Source organism: Geotrypetes seraphini, chromosome 3, assembly GCF_902459505.1.
Source record: "Geotrypetes seraphini chromosome 3, aGeoSer1.1, whole genome shotgun sequence".
In the NCBI taxonomy this organism is placed as follows: Eukaryota; Metazoa; Chordata; class Amphibia; order Gymnophiona; family Dermophiidae; genus Geotrypetes; species Geotrypetes seraphini.
The window spans coordinates 34680335-34700617 of record NC_047086.1 but is presented as its reverse complement, the minus strand read 5'-3'; positions in this window follow the sequence as shown (position 1 = coordinate 34700617).

The window sequence follows — 20283 nt, the reverse complement described above, 5'->3', positions numbered from 1 at the left end:
AGTGCTTTATATGACCTTGGCTTTGAACAGACAATCTACCTTCCCACACACTCCTCAGGCAACACCCTGGACCGTATCTTTGTTCTAAACGACTCACCTACTCACTACCCCAACAAAGAAGCTATAACCCCAGTACCATGATCTGACTATTATCTCATCACCTTCAATAGCAACATAGTCCAACGATAAAAATAGCCAACAGTTCCGCACCACTGCCACAAAACCCACCCTAGACCCCTCTTCAGTGGACCTATCCACCTTAGAGGCCTGACTCGCCAAACTAGCAGACCAACTTGACAACCATCAACTCTCGACAGACCTGGCACACTGAGTTCCACAAACTCTATGAAAACTTTGCATCCACGACACAACAGAGAACAAATAGAAAGAACTACTCCTCCCCTTGATTTAGTCCTGAACTCAGGGAATTAAAAATGAAGAAACAGAAAGCAGAGAGGTGTAAATCTAAAAACCCGTCCAACAAGAATACCTGGAAACAAATATCAGAGCACTACAAGCTCTCCATATAAGAAGCCAAAGAAAAATTCTATGCCCAACTCATCGCTAAATTTCCTAACCAATCAAGAGGCATTTTCTCCTTAACTAAGAAACGAATCTCAGCCGCCAAAGTGTCCATCCAAAACCAACCACAATTAATAGACTCAGAAACTCTATCCACCTTTTTCCAGGATAAGATCAGCAACATTCATATGAATCTCGACAAATCAACAACCTTGCCAGCAAGACAAATACTGATTATACCTCCCCACACACAAACACCAACCAAAATATCCAAAGACCAAGCATGCAGTCTAGGCAACATCCTAGACACCAACCTCAGGTTTTCTGTATAGATCTCCAAGGTAGTGTCCTCATCCTTCTACCATCTACACCAACTAAAACATCTCTGGTGATACTTTTCCGAAACAGACTTCACCCAACTGCTATACTCATTTGTGCTTTCCTGCCTGGACTACTGTAATAGCTTTAACATCAGCCTTCATACGAAGGAACAACATCAACTACAAAGAGTCCAGAATGCCGCAGTCAGGCTATTGAGAAACCTCAGCCCATGCGATCCCATTACTCTGGCTCTGAAGGAAGTACACTGGCTACCCATATGAAAATGGGCCATCTTTACATGCTTTTAAGTGCTTCCATAACATGGCTCCCTACTATATAGCTGAAAAACTCTCTATCTATTACCTGACCAGACCACTCAGATTGCAACTGGAATGCACACTATGCATCCCACCAGCTCATCAGCTCCAACTTGAGACCACCCAGAAACGTTCCTTCTCTCATAGCATGACTAAACCGTGGAACCAGCTTTCCCCAGACATTCGAGTCATAGATAACCTACTACCCCTCCAGAAAGCGGTAAAAACCATATTGTTCTTGAAGCAGTGCATACCAATCTTGAAAGCTTAAACGCCAGACTCTGTTGGTATGCAACTGAAACCATATAGTTTTCGAACCAGCACATTGCTGCCATCATCAATCCTTGACTTGAGTATATGGCAAGTGCATCCCAACTATTGCCCCAATTCAATGCGAATGCATCTCTATATGCCCTGACTCGAGTTATGTGATCTAATCAAGTACACCCAATACTTTGTAATTTCATCTCTTTATGCCTCCAGTACTCCCAAAGATACTTCTAATGCCCCCTGCCTAGTGTGAATGTACCTCTGTAACTCTCATTCCTCTTCCCCTGTGTATTGTGCATATACACCCTAAAACTCTGACTCAAATTCATTGTGAACATACCCTTTTTCCCTTCTCCACCCTTCAGTACAATGTGAAATGTACCGTTCATCCTATGCTCCCAAATGTTTTGTAAATGTGTTGCCTCCAAAATACTGTGAATGTATTTCTGTTACCCGTTCGGAGCTACTGGGGAACGCGGGCTATAAAATGCAACAAACCAATAAATAAATAAATAGTTGGAACCTAAAGGCAGTACTGGATAGACTTCTAAGGTCTATGGCCCAGAAATAACAAAGAATAAAGATATTTTAATTTAATCATGAAATTGTGATTACAGGGCAGACCTGATGGCCATTCTGGCCTTTTTTAAAAAAAAATTATCTGTTTATTAACAGTGGTAATGAGAGTGCACGCCATCATTTACTGGGCTAGATTCTATAAACAGTACTGATAGGTGCCGTAATTGAGGCCACCTAGCAACACTGCTTAACTAAAATCCATGCCTAACCTAAATTAGTTCAATTAGCTTAAATGGCATGGTAATTGACTGCACCATTGAAGTTAATTGAATAATTTTTTTAAAAAAAATTGAATTAAAGAGTGCAGAATTCCGCGAGGTGCCTTGCAATGCCTACGTGGAGCCACTTCTTAATGACATCTACCTGAAAAGTAGGCGTGGATATGGATAGAGAATATGCGTGGTTGTGTTAGGCATCTGTAGGCAGCCAAGATAGGTGTCAGCAAATTAGGCCAGTGAAAATATGGCCTAGTGCAAGCAGTGTCTCACTTCCGGCTCACCACACAATTGTTTCCCACGTACTCATCTTTATAGGACCCCCAGAGACCCCTGAAGAAGCCTTTTTGTCGAAACGCGGACCATGTTGGGTCCTGTATCCCTAGCGGACTAGGTCCTTTAAGGCTCTTATGTGGATGATTTATTTTTATGTGGACGGAATTATTTTATGTGGATGATTTCAATGTACCTTTGGAACTTTGACACTTTCAAATAAAGTCCATTTAGGAACATCATCACTCTACAGAGTTTTTTGTTTTGTTTTCTCTAGTGTAAAAGCACCTACATTTATGTTGCCTAGTGACACCTACATTTGCTTAGGCGCTGCTAAACATGATTTTATAAATGGAGCCTAGTGGCTGATTGAGAACTGCATCAAGTGGCATCTATAAAGTTAAATTAATCTATCATGCAAAAAAATTTGACCATGCCACTCCTCTCCTCCGCAAAGCACATTGACTACCTATCACTCATCGCCTCACCTATAAAATAATCCTCCTGACCTTTAAAACAAAAAACTCTAACCAACCAGCTTTCATAAATAAACTTTTGATCCCATACTCATCATCCAGGGCCCTCCAATCTAACAATCAAAACATAATTTCCATACCATCAATACGCGAACTGTTTTATGATATTATTTGCAAATCCATTTTTTCAGTCACCGTTTCCAGACCGACCGTCCTGTTGTCCCGACCCACCGCTTTGGGACACCGAAATGTCCCGTTTTCAGGGACAGCGTCCCAAAGCTGTGCACGGGAACACCAGGATGGGCGATCACTTTCCCTCCCTGCCACGCCGATTCTAACCCTGGGCTGCCGCTGCTGCTTCTTCCCTTCTTCCCGACGTCAATTTTGACGTCAGAGAGGAAGTTTGGGCCAGCCAGGCAGCGATTGGCTGGCCCGGAACGTCCTCTCCGACGTCAAAATTGACGTCGGGAAGAAGGGAAGAAGCAGCAGCGGCAGCCCAGGGTTAGAATCGGCGTGGCAGGGAGGGAAAGTGATCGCCCATCCTGGTGTTCCTGTGCACAGCTTTGGGACGCTGTCCCTGAAAACGGGACATTTCGGTGTCCCAAAGCGGTGGGTCGGGACAATAGGATGGTCGGTCCGGAAACGGGACTGTCCCATTGAAAACGGGACGTATGGGTCACCTTAAGCAACACAGAACTACGAAATTGCTCTCAGTGTTTGGGCTTTAGGGCTGATTCTGATCCCTGAAGTTTGGTAATCATATCTTGTGCATTGTCTGACCCCTGATGCAGGAGGCACACTCTGAAACATGGCTCGTGGTGCGTAGGGTTACCTGAAGTCTGGAATTATCCAGACATGTCCTCTTTTTAGAGGACTGTCAGGGCATCTGGACGGCATTTCCAAACCCCCCAGCACTTTGTCCGGGTTTTGAAAAGCTGTTGAGATCGGGGCCAAGTCTGGAGTGCATATGTGCATGCACGGATGCGGCACAGTGATGTCACATGCATGCGCGGATGCACTCCAGACTTGGCCTGAAGAGACGAGGTTTGTGTGGAGCTGGAGTGGGGGGGGTGGAACAGGTTGGGGGCCACACGTCCTCTTTTTCCAGATGCAAAACCTGCCCCCTCTTTTACTAAGGTGCACTAACCGATTAGCGCGCGCTAATAGAATTAGTGCACGCTAAACGCTAACACGCCAATAGACTAGAATGCACGCATTAGCGTTTAGCGCGTGCTAATCGGTTAGTGCACCTTAGTAAAAGAGGGCCTTGGTAACCCTAGTGTTGGGTCAATAAAGACAAGTCCCTGTTCTTTGAGGCCCTTTATGCTTTTTTTTTTGTTGTATTGTATTTGGGCGCTCTGTCCCTCTTGAGCTGATGACTAAGAATATGACATTTTGAAAATTCTACCTCTGACTACTAGAGATTATTTGTTCTTCCACCTTTTTGTTTTTTTGTTTTTTTTTACATTAACCGATTAAACGCGTGCTAACTGATTTAGCATGTACTAATTGATTTAGTGTGCGCTAAATCAATTACTGCGTGCTAAATCGGTTAGCGCTTTAGTAAAAGGACCCCTTTATGAGGTTGGATGAACAACAAGTGAAAGATCCATCAGTTGTAGCTGATAGTTTGAACGTGTCTACGACGGTCAGAGAATCGATTACATTTGCTGTGTTTCAGGAACCAATTCCTGATGTAATAAAAATGAAACAAGTTCAAGTCAGGGGGATGTCTGCATATGCTATGCTAAGAAGGAGTACATATTTTCTAAGCTAAGGGCCACTTTTTGAAATCATTGTTATACAAATTTGTGTTGACAAAGCTGAAGATTCGTGTCTACAACCAAAGGATCTATGAGGAATTTGGTTTATGCTTGTTAATATATGTAGCCCTAGTCTCTCTCACACACACAGTCTTTTGGGAGCCTACTAGCTCTTTGGGTAAGGCACCTACAACCAGGGTATACAAAAAAAAGCTGGTCTAAAATCCAGGTAGGCCGAAGGATTATCTCCCTGGAGTTTAATCACTCCACACAGTCTATCACGTAATTGGAAGAAATCAAGTTGAGTCTGATGGGAAATTGATAACTTGAACTTTACTTGAATTCTGATAGCAGGTCCAAACTTTCAAGTATTTACATGTAGGCTTTTCAGAGTACAGAAATTGGTCATAATGTCCATCTTAAAGTCACTTCAGATATTCTATTACAGAATTTCCCAATCTCTTGACACAATTCTTTCAGTACCGTATTTTCGCGGATATAACGCGCGCGTTATACGCGTTTTTACCTACCGCGCATACCCCCCGCGCGTTATATGCCTGAGCGCGGTATACAAAAGTTTTTAAACATAGTTCCCACCCTGCCTGACGCCCGATTCACCCCCCCAGCAGGACCGCTCGCACCCCCACCCCGAACGACCGCTCGCACGCGCTCCCACCCGCACCCGCATCCACGATCGGAGCAAGAGGGAGCCCAAGCCCTCTTGCCCGGCCGACTCCCCGACGTCCGATACATCCCCCCCCCGGCAGGACCACTCGCACCCCCACCCCGAAGGACCGCCGACTTCCCGACAATATCGGGCCAGAAGGGAGCCCAAACCCTCCTGGCCACGGCGACCCCCTAACCCCACCCCGCACTACATTACGGGCAGGAGGGATCCCAGGCCCTCCTGCCCTCGACGCAAACCCCCCTCCCCCCCAACGACCGCCCCCCCCAAGAACCTCCGACCGTCCCCCCAGCCGACCCGCGACCCCCCTGGCCGACCCCCACGACCCCCCCACCCCCCTTCCCCGTACCTTTGGTAGTTGGCCGGACAGACGGGAGCCAAACCCGCCTGTCCGGCAGGCAGCCAACGAAGGAATGAGGCCGGATTGGCCCATCCGTCCTAAAGCTCCGCCTACTGGTGGGGCCTAAGGCGCGTGGGCCAATCAGAATAGGCCCTGGAGCCTTAGGTCCCACCTGGGGGCGCGGCCTGAGGCACATGGGCCCAACCCGACCATGTGCCTCAGGCCGCGCCCCCAGGTGGGACCTAAGGCTCTAGGGCCTATTCTGATTGGCCCACGCGCCTTAGGCCCCACCAGTAGGCGGAGCTTTAGGACGGATGGGCCAATCCGGCCTCATTCCTTCGTTGGCTGCCTGCCGGACAGGCGGGTTTGGCTCCCGTCTGTCCGGCCAACTACCAAAGGTACGGGGAAGGGGGGTGGGGGTCGTGGGGTCAGCCAGGGGGGTCGCGGGTCGGCTGGGGGGGCGGTCGGAGGTTCTTGGGGGGGGGCGGTCGTTGGGGGGGGAGGGGGGTTTGCGTCGAGGGCAGGAGGGCCTGGGATCCCTCCTGCCCGTAATGTAGTGCGGGGTGGGGTTAGGGGGTCGCCGTGGCCAGGAGGGTTTGGGCTCCCTTCTGGCCCAACTACACAAAGGTACGGGGAAGGCGGGTGGGGGTGTCGTGGGGGTCGGCCAGGGGGGTCGCGGGTCGGCTGGGGGACGGGCGGAGGTTCTTGGGGGGGGGCGGTCGTTGGGGGAAGGGGGTTTGCGTCGAGGGCAGGAGGGCCTGGGATCCCTCCTGCCCGTAATGTAGTGCGGGGTGGGGTTAGGGGGTCGCCGTGGCCAGGAGGGTTTGGGCTCCCTCCTGGCCCGATATTGTTGGGGAGTCGGCGGTCCTTCGGGGTGGGGGTGCGAGTGGTCCTGCCGGGGGGGGGGAATGTATCGGACGTCGGGGGGGGCATCAGGCTTTCAGGATGGGGACAGACCTTCAAGGGGGGACAGGACTTCAAGGGGGGACAGTGCACGGAAAGTCAGGGGGGTGAACGGAGAGTCGGGACAGCGCACGGAAAGTCAGGGCGGGCGAAAGGAGCGTCGGGCATCATGCGCGGTATACCCGTGAGCGCGGTTTACAAAAGTTTTTGTACATATCATCGTGATTTCTGCGCGCTATACCCGTGTGCGCGTTTTACACGGGTGCGCGTTATATCCGCGAAAATACGGTACTTATGATGAGTCACTCCGGGTCCCACCCTCTTCCCTCAACCCAGGACCATGCTATCTTCCTGCCAAGCTGAAACACTCCTCACATTTACCCACAGAGATGGGTGTCCATACAGTCCAGTTTCTGTCCTCTCCTGATGACAAACCCTCAAGAATAAGGTCCCTATTCTTTTCTCTTGGTGAGCTTCTCCAGGTCTCACCTTTGCTCCACAGTCTGGGACCATTCTATCTTCTCACCAGTTAAAACACTCCACAGTCTGTCCCCTAACCTTCTGTTTCCTTACCCACCCTTTCATTTATTTTTATATTGTATTTAATCCATCTTTTTTTTTCCCCCTCTCATTTTCTTTAGTGTTTTTATGTCACAATTGTCTTCAATGCCCTGTCTGTTGAAAATTTTTTTATTTCCCGAAGAATCTCCTACCTGCTGTTCTGTAACAGAGGCTTTTTTTTTTTCTTGTGGGAGGGGGGAGGAGTCACATGTACATACTAGACTCACTGTCTGATGGTCCAGTTTACCATAAGAAATATTTTTGGCTGTCTATATTGGTCTTTATCTGCTAGCATTTACTATGCAATTAGATATATAGAAGTGCACTTTTCAGTTAAAAATATCTCCGAATCATCATGTTATCACTTGATGTCAGTTCCTGCTCATGTTCTGGGGTGGGTGGGGGGGGGGGGGATTTTGGGCATCTGTTATCATCATCTGGGGCATCCTCTCAAAAAGAAGTTGCTCTTGAGTCAACTACTGGTGGCAAAATGGACCCGCAATGCATGTCTTAAAGTGGACAGCCTGAAAATCGCCCTCTCCATATTTCATAAGGCTGCTCAAATTAAATTCTGCATCAGCATCTTAATTTACTTTCATTATGAGAGTAACCCCTCCCCCCCGGAAAAAAAAAAAAAGCTTTAAAATAATTTCAAAGTACAATTTCAAATTAGAAGTCAAATAACAAGAGTGAGGAGTATTTTTGATGTTGCTGGTACTTTAATGCAGCAAACAAGATATCCCCCAAAATAATACTTATAAGAATTAGAAACAAAAACTTTTGAGAGACTTGTTAAAATAATGTGTTCGCTGCAAAGCATATGGTTAAGAAATTATAGTCTTATTTAATCTAATTAGTGCACCTTCTGTAGGTTTCATGTTTGCTTACCTGCAATATGGAGATTTACATTCATTGAACAGATTTGTAATTATAATTCCAATATATTTAAATCATACACATGACAAAAAGCAAACAATGTGCTAATTAGTGCATCTCAGCTGTTACTGGCCCTTTTTCTCATAGTTCTTTCCATATATTTCCCCACAAGGAAGTGACTCTACATGAAAATGTTCAATAAGACATTTTCCATATTTAGCACTTACCTCGAAAGGCTCCTTAAAATGAGAAAGGACTTGTTTTTATTACTGATCTTTTTGAATTTTCTATAAAAATAAACAGCTACTTAGAATTATCCCAGAAATGAAATGTAATTTTGTTTTCGAGTCCTATCTACAAAACAAGGGTGCTCTTTTACAAAGGCGCGCTTTGGAAGGTGTATGGATCCAAGAGGAAAAAGAACAAGGAACCAGCGTGGCTCACTGTAGCGATGAATGAAGCGATGAGAGACAAAAAGACTTCATTTAAGGAATGGAAAAGGTCAAAAACAGAATAAAAACTGGAAAAAGCACAAACAATATCAAAGCAGATGCCACAAGGCGGTACGAAGGGCCAAAAGAGACTATGAGGAAAAAATAGCCAAGGAGGCGAAAAACTTCAAGCCATTCTTTCGATATATTAAGGGGAAACATCTTTTTGTAGCAAATGGTTATCCAGGGATTACAGCCCATCTCTGGCGAGCAGTATTTATATTTTTGAATAAAGGTGTATTTATTTTGTTACTCTATACATTTTTTCTTGTGAGACAATATAACTATACAAGATGGCTCAGGCCTGGAATAGTGGATTTCGATTTTTGGGAGACCAGAGGGAAAACATTTTACAGGTTCCTTCACTTCCCCCCCCCCCCAGTACCTCTAGCCAGCACAAGCATCAGCTCCAACCTGATGCTCATGTTGGTTTGCCCTTTGACGTCACTTCTAGGTCCCATGCTTAGGAAATGATGTCAGAGGGAGAGCCGACAGAGGCAGCAAGTTGGTAATGCTGGTCACACCTGGAAAGTTAAAGAGGTATGAAGGAAGGGAAGGGAGGGGGCCATGCAAGGCAGCCGGGGGAAGGGGGGGCGCCACCGCCTTGGCCACCTCTCACCCTCGCTTTGCCACTCAACTCAAGACTACTTGTATAGCCCTCGATGGAGACTGCCCCAACTTGGGTCTCTTCTCTGCTGCTTAGCGTTGCCTTGCGCTCACAAGGAACCGGAGTTGCCTTGACTGACAAGAAACACCACCATAGTCCCCAAAAAAGAGAGATTGAAACCAGACAGATCCAGAATCCGCCCAATAATGAGCCTAAATCAGGGATCTCAAAGTCCCTCCTCGAGGGCCGCAATCCAGTCGGGTTTTCAGGATTTCTCCAACAAATATGCATTGAAAGCAGTGCATGCACATAGATCTCATGCATATTCATTGGGGAAATCCTGTAAACACGATTGGATTGTGGCCCTCAAGGAGGGACTTTGAGACCCCTGGCCTAAATGGAACTCTGGAGAGGGAATCATTTTTAGGCTGGTTGTTGTATTTTTTTCACTTGCTTCAATTTTGCCGTTTTCTAGGAGATAGAGCCCTGTTCCTAAAACTTGACCAGGAAGCATTCATATTACAGGAAAGCAGCAGATAAAAGAAAGTCTTAAGCATGCTGGTTATAGAACAGGCTGGGGAAATGTCCAACTTACCCTGATCTGGGAGTGGAGCCTATAAAGAGCAAGGATTAGATTAGATTAGATCGAACGCAACACAACGAAATTGCTTTTAGGGGTTCTGCTGCATGGGGGTGTGGGGTATGGGAGGGAGGGAGGGATAGAAAGAAACTGCACAAGGGGATGGGTAAGAGATAAGAGCAAGCCTGAGACTGGGGTTTGGGGAAGGGGAGCTTACTGCTTATGATTGGCTGTGGGGAGAAGGCAGGCAAGGGATTAGTAGGATACTCACATGATCTGCAGCACTAAGGGCTCCTTTTACAAAGGCACGCTAGCGGTTTAACGCACGTAATACCACACGCTAATCCGCCATCAGCGCTAGCCGCTACCGCCTCCTCTTGAGCAGGCAGTAGTTTTTAGGCCAGCGTGGGGGTTAGCGCGTGATGAAAAGTCATGCGCGTTAACCCCGCTAGCATGGCTTAATAAAAGGAGCCCTAAGTTGATGCTTTTTTTTGTGAAATTGCACTGAAGGATGATTTGGCATCAGTATAGACCAGTGGTCTCAAACTCGCGGCCCGGGGGCCACATGCGGCCCGCAAGGTACTATTTTGAGGCCCTCGGTATGCTTATCATAATCACAAAAGTAAAATAAAACAGTTTCTTGATCGTATATCTCTTTAGCTATATATTACAATATTATTATTTAGACTTAGCCAAAAGGAAAGATTTATAAAAACTATAAAGAGTTTTACCTTTGCAGGTGGTACAGAATGATAACTGCAACATCAAGATATGAGCATATTACTCCATATCTCTGACAATTGCATGGGTTGCCAGTTGCATTCAGAATTCAATACAAAGCAATATGTCACCAGTTTTTATATGGTACGATCCCTGAATTTTTTAAAGGCTTGATGTCAGAGTATCAATCATTAAGTTCATTGCACTCTGAAAGTTCAGCATTGCTGAAAATGAAGGCTAACCCTAAATATGTGGAAATGGATGCCATGACTTTTACATGTTCAGGGGTTAAATTGTGGAATATCCTGGTTGGTCAAATCCGAAAATTTAGGAAAATGCTGAAAAACACAATTATTTATAGATGCATTTCTTTGAGAAATTGATTTTATGTAAGGATTGAATCTGTTTGTTTTGTTCTAACCTTGTTCTGAATTTTATAATATTTTATGTATGTAACTATTTGTAAACTGTTTTGGGAATAAAACGGTATATAAATTTTTAAAAAATAAATAAATAAGACATTAACTATTTTTTTTTCTGAGGCCCTCCAAGTACCTACAAATCCAAAATGTGGCCCTGCAAAGGGTTTGAGTTTGAGACCACCGGTATAGACTGAAGAAATTTTTAAGGGTTTTGAATCCTTGTACCTACAGACTTATGTTTAATTGTTGAGTGTTGTAGACATTTTTAGTGATGATTTTAAGTGGAATATACTATTTTAGACTGTTACCATTTCTATAATAAGTGCAATATAATATGTCTGATGAAATATTATAAATGTACTGTATTATATAAAAACCGGGTTGGTTCAAGCGGTTTAGAGAAATTTTAGAAATAAATAAATAAGTGCAGATTTGCTGAATGCCGCGCCATGATGCAACCCAAATTACAGCACAAAATTCTAAAACCAGACCAAAAAAAACATAACCCGCAGCTACTGAAAATTTCCCCAAAACCAGTGTTCCAAAGCAGCCCAATTGGGCGAGTAAACCACAGACCTGGCAACTATGCTCACAACAGCAAACACCCTTACTGACTAGGGAAGCCAATCAGGAGAGTTCTTACATAAGTACAGAAAAACATTACATTCCAGCTGCAAGTTTAAATTAATTTCAAATTTTAAAACTTTTGATTTTGGAAACAAACCACAGAATTCACCTGTGCCAACAAGAATTAATACTCTGACAAAATATATCAACATTTAAGTTGAAGGAAGTATATTTTCAACACTGTGCAACTCATGTTAATTTAAAGGGATAGCAACGTTTTTGCACTGCACCAGGCACATAACAGTGCTCAGGACACCCTATAGCACCTTTGCTGAAAACTAATTATTTTTAAATTTTGTATTTTAATTTTCATATCTAGGAGATGGTCTCTTTTGCCAGTCTCCTTAAAAACAGTAGGCATGTGCCAGTTTTGGCGCCAAAAACACCGTTCTCTGGCCCACTGCACACCCCCTTAAACTTCCAGCATTCCATGGTGCTTAAAATTAATTAATATCCAATCTAACCCCAGTAGGCATGTACAATTATTCCCACCACAAGGCGCTAAGTGGCCCCGTTTAAGCTTGAGAACCTGTGAATTTTCAAAGCCTTGCTATAAAGATTGATGGCCAGAATTTACTAATACCCAAGGATTTGGTTGTAATAAAATTAATTAATATGCATGAAATCATGTATGCGTGATCACGCAAAATGTGTGAATCACATTTCACTTTGGGACATGCTTGCCCCTCTTTCCTGGGCCTTCCTGCCCCCCTTTCCACCTTTAAATTATTTGCCACATTGGTGGCAAAATATATAAGAGCTCCGGGAATTTTCCTGGGGCTTCGGGCCATCTCTCCCACAATGTGCATGTGTATGATGTCATATATGACATCAGCACACATATGCATCACCGCAAACATAAGCAGCAATGCTCTCAGCCCCGCTCAGGCTACGGCATAGGCATGGGCCTCTCCTGCTGGGTCCAACTCTTTCCTCTGGTTCTGTCCTGCCCCCAAGCGGCCTGTAATCGGCTACAAAAATAAAAAAATCTCTGGATCTGGCAATCATGCCGGATCTATATCTGGACCCATGATCGGGTCCCAGCAAAACTGGGCTGCCCCTTGGGGGTCTGGACAGCTCTGGGCAGCCTCACCTTGCCTCCCCCTGCACAGGTATTTTTAAAATATTCTGTAACACTCTGGTTATATTATCACCCCTGAACCAACTTTTCTCCAAGCTAAAGAGCCCTAGCCACTTTAGCCTTTCCTCATAGGGAAGTCGTCCCATTCCTTTTATCATTTTCATCGCCCTTCTCGGTACCTTTTCTAATTCCGCTATATCTTTTTTGAAATAGAGCAACCAGAATTGCACACAATATTCAAGGTGTGGCCGTACCATAGAGTGATACAAGGGTATTATAACATTTTCTTAATTTTTGCTTCTAGTGTACCTGAAAAAGTTTCTACTAGGCATTTTTACCCCTTTAGAAAACTTCTTTTTCAATTTTCTTTGTGTTTTCCTAACTTGCCAGTACTTAAGCTGCTTTGTGTTGTCTTTATTTGGATCCACTGTAGGCTTAATATCTGTCTCACCCCCCCCCCCCCTAACACACACACACAGAGTCAGACAGACATGCAATTAGCAGTTCTTAACAATGTCATCAGTAGAATCCAGAAGCTTGACTTTATGCTGATAACATAAGAACATAAGAAGTGCCATCTCCGGAACAGACCCTGGGTCCATCAAGTCCGGCGATCCGCACACGCGGAGGCCCCACCAGGTGAACCCTGGCATAGTATTAGTCCCCATACTCTAAGCTTCTCATAAGAGATGCGCATCTAGCTTAACCTTACCTATGTTCTATGATGGAAAGAATCTACAGTCTCCCTTCGCATTGGATTTGGATACTGCGATTATATCAAATATTTTAAATAAACTTGAAAGAAATAAGAGGTTTTACACCAGGAACATCCAAACTCAGCCTTACCTGGTCAGGTTTTCAGGATTTCTCAAATGAATATGCATAAGATCTACTTGCATACAATGGAAACAATGCATGCAAAGAGATCTCACACAAATTCATTGAGGAAATCCTGAAAACCTGACTGGATTGCGGCCCTCGAGGATTGACGTTGGACAACCCTGGTTTACACAAAACTTTTGTCACCCTTTATACGTACATTACAGATTGAGAGATATACAGTATGTTTGCATATTCAGTTTCCATTAATGAGCCCTTTAGCGATGAGATTCTCTGTGAAAATAAATATTCTGTGAACAAATATGTCTGAGATGTTTTAACTTTGAAACATAATTAAATCTTTTGAATTCTGTACCAATTATTAAAACATTTGACTTATATGTTGGTTATTTCAAGGTCCTTTGGCATGCTGTCAGGCACTTGACTAAATTTCAAAGCACATTCATGAAAACTGCATATCGGTAAATACCTCACATACACGTCAAGTAATTAATTAGCAAAAGTTCAACTCTGTGCCAGATTAAAAAAAAAAAAGACAGAAGAAAAACTCTTAAATATTCACATAAGGATTTGTCATTGGATATTTGCACCTGGCAGAATGAAAAATCTTGGTGCTGAATGTTTGTTTTTTTGGGGGGAGGGGAGGGGGTGTCATGCAGAAGGGATTCCAATTTTTTTCTTTAACCAAAGATAACATTGACTAACTCTCTACAATAAAAGTAAAAAAAAGAAGAATCAAAGTTCATCCAGATGGTGGAAAAGCCTTATTTGTCGATACCATGGGAAAGGAGCAGTGGAACTAAAAGGCAATAAGTATATTAGCCTAAGGGGAAGGAGTTCTAAGGAAGCTCTCTTCCATCAAGCTGGGCCAGATCTCTTTGCAACCCAACAGATAAAATAAATACATAGGTACAATGGGATTTTGGTGCCATGAAAGCATATTGCCCTTGAACAGATGAAATGCTGCCTACTAGCCTTAGGTCAGACCATCTAATCAACTGTAGTCCAGTGGGGGAGGACTTACGCTAGGCCTTAGAAGCGGAGCGTGGATGAGGAGATTAGCTCAGCAGAGACTGATCATGTCAAGGAAGATAACCAACTAAGTTTTAAAAGCATTCAAATGCGGAGGAGGTCAGGAGCACCCAGAGACTGCAAAGCAACCAGGAGAGTGTGGCACAGTGGTTAAAGCTACAGCCTCAGCACCCTGGGCAAGTCACTTAATCCCCCCCATTTCCCTGGGTACATTAAAGAGATTGTGAGCCCACTGGGACAGAGAGGGGAAAATGCTTGAGTACCTGAATAAATTAATGTAAAACGTTTTGAGCTTCCTTTGGAGAACGGAAATAAATAAATGTACTGAAGATGACAGAGTAAGAGCTATGCGATGGTATTTTTGTTAACGCATTGGTGTTTATTTATCATCGTTAGGCTCATGTTTGAGTAAACTGGACATAGGGATGTTTAGTTATGCCAATGACATCAAAGTTGTCATACCACTCAATTCAGCTTTGTTTTATATTAATTTCATATTAATTTTATATTAATTGGAACTTTGCTGGAGAATGCCACAAAAAAATTAGTTTTGTCTGAATTTGATTTAAGCTTAAATTGTTGCGTCCAGACAAAACTAATTTTTTTTGTGGCATTCTCCAGCAAAGTTCCTTCCGAACCATCTATTAATATAAATTCAATTTCGTATACAATAAATTCAACAATTAAAATACAAGGAGTTATTTTAGACCAGCACCTCACTATGAAAACTCAAATAGATGCTGTAGTGCGTAAAAGCTATTTTACTCTTTGGAAACTGCGAACTATTAGATAGTTTATTTTTGAATTTATTATTTTGAATTTACTGCCTTTAGATTATTGGTTCAATCGCTTTTACTAAGGGCTCCTTTGACGAAGCCGTTGCTAGCGGTTTTAGCGCGCATCCTGGATTAGCGCGCGCTAGCCGAAAATCTACCGCCTGCTCAAAAGGAGGCGGTGGTGGCTAGCGCACGCGGCAATTTAGCACAGGCTATTCCGCGCATTAAGGCCCTAGCGCGGCTTCGTAAAAGGAGCCCTAAGTCTTCTTGATTATTGTAATATTATTTATCTGACAATTGCTAAGAAAGAACTAGCAAGACTTGTATTAGTACAGAACACAGCGGTCAGAATGATCTATGGCTCGAAGAAGTATGAACACGTCACGCCGTTTTACTGTGAGTTGCACTGGCTGCCTAGAGAGGCTCGTGTGTTGTTCAAGTTGGGCTGCTTCTGTTACAAGGTTCTTTACGCCACAGCCCCTCATTACTTGGTTTACAGATTTTCCTTGGCTTTATAGAGATATGGTAGAAGAACCTATTCTTTGTTTAATTCTCCTTCAACCCAGGGTTGTAAAAGTATAAAATTTCCCAATCACACTTTGGCATCCCCAGGCCCTTCATGATAAGGAGTTCCGAGCTTTGTTGCTTGCAGCTCACTCTTATAAAGACTTTAGATCACAATTGAAAACCTATATATTTTCTAAATATTTGACCAATTAACTTTCTTCATCCCATTTATTATGATGTAATTTTTTGCAAACCGCGTTGAACTAATGGTTACGCGGTCAACAAGCACAATGTTACGTTATGTTCTTATGAGTTTTCTACTTGGTAAAAAAAAAAATGAGTAGAAAAGTTGAATAGAGTTTTCTCATTTCTCATTTGCTACAGGATAAATATAAACCCTTCCTTGGTGTAAAGAATAAATTCAAAAAAAGTCCTTAACTCCATACTTCAAAAAGGGAACTTGCACTGTAATCAGTGGCATAGGGAAGGGGGAAGGGTGGTCCGCCCCAGATGAGGTCTTTCTAAGGGCGTGGCACCCCTCCTCCTCTCTATCATGACGCTGTACCGGGCCATGGTGCGCCCTCACCTGGAGTACTGCGTCCAGCACTGGTCGCCGTACATGAACAAGGACACGGTACTACTCGAAAGGGTCCAGAGAAGAGCAACTAAGATGGTTAAAGGGCTGGAGGAGTTGCTGTATAGCGAAAGATTAGAGAAACTGGGCCTCTTCTCCCTCAAACAGAGGAGATTGAGAGAGGACATGATCGAAACATTCAAGGTACTGAAGGGAATATATTTAGTAGATAAGAACAGGTTGTTCACCCTCACCAAGGTAGGGAGAACGAGAGGGCACCCTCTAAAATTGAAAGGGGATAGATTCTGTACGAACGTAAGGAAGTTCTTCTTCACCCAGAGAGTGGTGGAAAACTGGAACGCTCTTCTGGAGTCTGTCATAGGGAAAACACCCTACAGGGATTCAAGACGAAGTTAGACAAGTTCCTGCTGAACAAGGACGTACACTAGTAGGGCTAGTCTCAGTCTCAGTTAGGGCGCTGGTCTTTGACCAGAGGGCCGCCAAGTGAGCGGACTGCTGGGCATGATTGACCACTGGTCTGACCCAGAAGCAGCAATTCTTATGTTCTTATGTACCCCCCCACACACACACACTCCTCTCCTTGCCACGCACGCACACCCCTTGCCTTCCCCTGTACCTTTTCCACTTCCCTTGTACGAGATTGCTGCTCAGATTGGCATCGGCACGCTCTCTCTGACATCACTTCTGGGACCTGCACCTAGGAAGTGACATCAAAGGGTGCACCGACACTGATGTGAGTATGCTGCTCACACCGGAGAAGTTTAAAGGGCACAGGGAAAGGGAAGGGGGCTCGTGTTTGTGGCAGGGCTGAGCGGGGAAGAGGGGAGGGGAGGGGCACCATTGCCCCGGCCGCCGCTCGCCCTTATTATGCCACCAACTGTAATGACACCGATTTTATCTGGTTGGCAGCTGAAGGTGAGCAGGAAAGCTTATGGCCCTTTGGGAAAATAGTACACAGATAGAGCGCCAAAGACGACAGTCATGGAATATAATCAGCCAGTGGACAAGTTGAACGGTGTTCGGTATGGAAGGTGAGCTCGGGTGCATATTGCAGAGCAATGACATCACAGGGTTCTAAATTGGCCAGGCCCATTCTTTTTTGCAAGCTGCAAGCTGTTTACATTGGAGTTTAATTTTTCCCCATCATTTCCCCACCCCCACTCCCATCAATATCAAGGGCACTTCTATTTTAAATAGCATCTACAAGTTTCAAGCTATGCCAACAGTAGTTTTACTACCACCAGGGCCTCCCAAAGTGGACATGTTTCAGTGGAGATGCCAGACTAACAATGTACCACCCATCTGGGCAGCAGCAGATGGGCAGTGTTGGAGGTAGAGGATCAAGTTTGATGTGACAGCAGTGACAACATCAAATTTATACTGTGCAGCAGAAAGACCCGACAATCTACTTCTGTATTCTGCCAAGGAAACTTGTATAGTGCTGGAAGATGATCCCTATGTTGGAAGGCACACACCATGCTGCTAGGGAAGAGCTGATCATCACCCAGGGTATGCTCAGTGTTTGTGAAGCTACAGATCAAAGCTGCCAGGACATTCTGATGCTGATGTTGCAGGACAGAAAAGGGATATCAGAAGCTGCAAAGATATTCTCAACATAGGAACTTGGAATGTACAAAGCATGAATCAAGGAAAATTGGAAATTGTTAGAGATCAAATGAAAAAAAACCCAAAATTGATTAGATAAGGATCAGTTAACTCAAATGGACAAAACAGGGCCATTTTCAGTCAAACGAGCATTGGATCTGCTACTCTTGTCATGAAACACACAGAAAAAAATAGCATGGCATTCATCCTCAACAGTAAGCTTTCAAAGATGGTACTAAAGTACAATGTTATCAGTGACAGAGTAATGTCAATCCTTCTTAAGGGAAAGCTGATCGATATCACCTTGATCCAAGTATGCGCTCCAACGACAGACATGGAAGATGAGGATGCAGAATTGTTCTACAAACAACTTCAAAATGAAAAAGATCAAATACTGAAACAAGATCTATTGATCATTATGAGGGACTTCAATGCAAAAGTAGGAAGTACACCTGAAGATGCAGTGGTTGGAAAGCATAGCATAGGAGAAAGAAATGAAGCTGGTTAGTAGTTTTGCAAAACAAGCCAACTGTCAATCATGAATGTGCATTTCCAAAACATAGATATCGCCAGTACACATGGACCTCTCCAAATAACATGTATCAAAATCAAATTGATTACATCTGCATAGGAAAGAGATGGAAATCTGCAGTTTTGACTGCAAGGACTAAACCAGGAGCTGATTGTGAAAGTGACCATGAGCTTTTGACATGCAAGATCAAAGTAAAGCTTCACAAGAAGATCATTAGAGACCTCCCAAAATATGGCATTGAATATATTCCAGCAGACTATTAGATAAAACTAGACAACAGATTTGACTGGCTTGATGCAGGAGATAGAGAACCCGAAGCGTTATGGAACAACATCAAAACCATAATTAGTGATGAAGCTAAAAATACACTCCAGAAAAGAAAGACAAGAAATTGCCTTGGATCTCAGAAAAAACTAGAAAAATAACAGAACAAAGAAGACAAGCAAAACTTTCCAGTGATAAAGAGATTGATTGTTATATATGCTATAATAAAACCTTTAGCATGCATGCGCACTTCAGTCTCAATGCCTCACAGGGGGCCAGGTTGAGAGACAGAAAGAAAGAAAGACAGACAGACAGCAAGCAGGGAGACAGACAGAAAGACAGACAGACAGCGGGTAGGGAGAGAAACAGACAAAAAGAAAAACAGACAGACGGGGCCAGGGAGAGAGACAGAAAGAAAGAAAGACAGACAGACAGACAGCAAGCAGGGAGACAGACAGAAAGACAGACAGACAGCGAGTAGGGAGAGAAACAGACAAAAAGAAAAACAGACAGACGGGGCCAGGGAGAGAGACAGAAAGAAAGAAAGACAGACAGACAGCAAGCAGGGAGACAGACAGAAAGACAGACAGACAGCGGGTAGGGAGAGAAACAGACAAAAAGAAAACCAGACAGACGGGGCCAGGGAGAGAGACAGTATTAAGAATGTTACTTTTATTTTCTATTTAAATGGAGTTCTTTTCATAATTTTGATTGAATTATATTCTAAACCGCTTTGATCCTTTTTTTGGCTATATATACAGTATATAAAGATTTTAATAAACATAAAACAAATGAACCAAGTATGTATGTATGTATGGTTAGTTTATTTGATATACCGCCTTTCTTAACAATTATTGCCAGATCAAGGTGGTTAACACTAAAGTGCTTAAAACTTCCCTATCTGTCCAAAAAGCCTCACAATCATACCAAAGCACCATGTTAAATATTTATTAATATAATAGCAGTTGTAGAAATACATAAAGTTCCAAAGTTTGAAGAAATAAAATATTAAAAAGGAGAGGTAAGGTTAATTAACAAGTAAAATAATTAAGCAAGAATTTGACATGAATAAACAAAAAGATAAACTCGAAATAAATCAAAAGAAATAAGATTCCGTTAATAAGGAGAAATAAAAACAGAGCATGTCCGTGTTCAATGTCAAGTTCGGCAAGACAAAGAATGATATCTAAAGAATATTTATTAGAAAATTGAATCATAACATTTAAACAGAAAACCTAAATTAACATATCAGGAAGTTAAGAGATTGTGGCAGACATTCGAGCTTCAATTTGGGATGCTTAAAGATGCCAATGGGATGATATTGAATGATCCAGAAAGCATTCAAAAGAGATGGAAAGAATGTACAGAAACTTTATACAAAAGAATTTGCAAAGTGTCAATTTGCAGAATTGTAATGCTATTTGACATTTTTTCAGACCATGTCAATGAAAAGTGTAGAATTTTCAAGTGTGGAACTCCAAGGCATCATGAAAGTTCCTATTC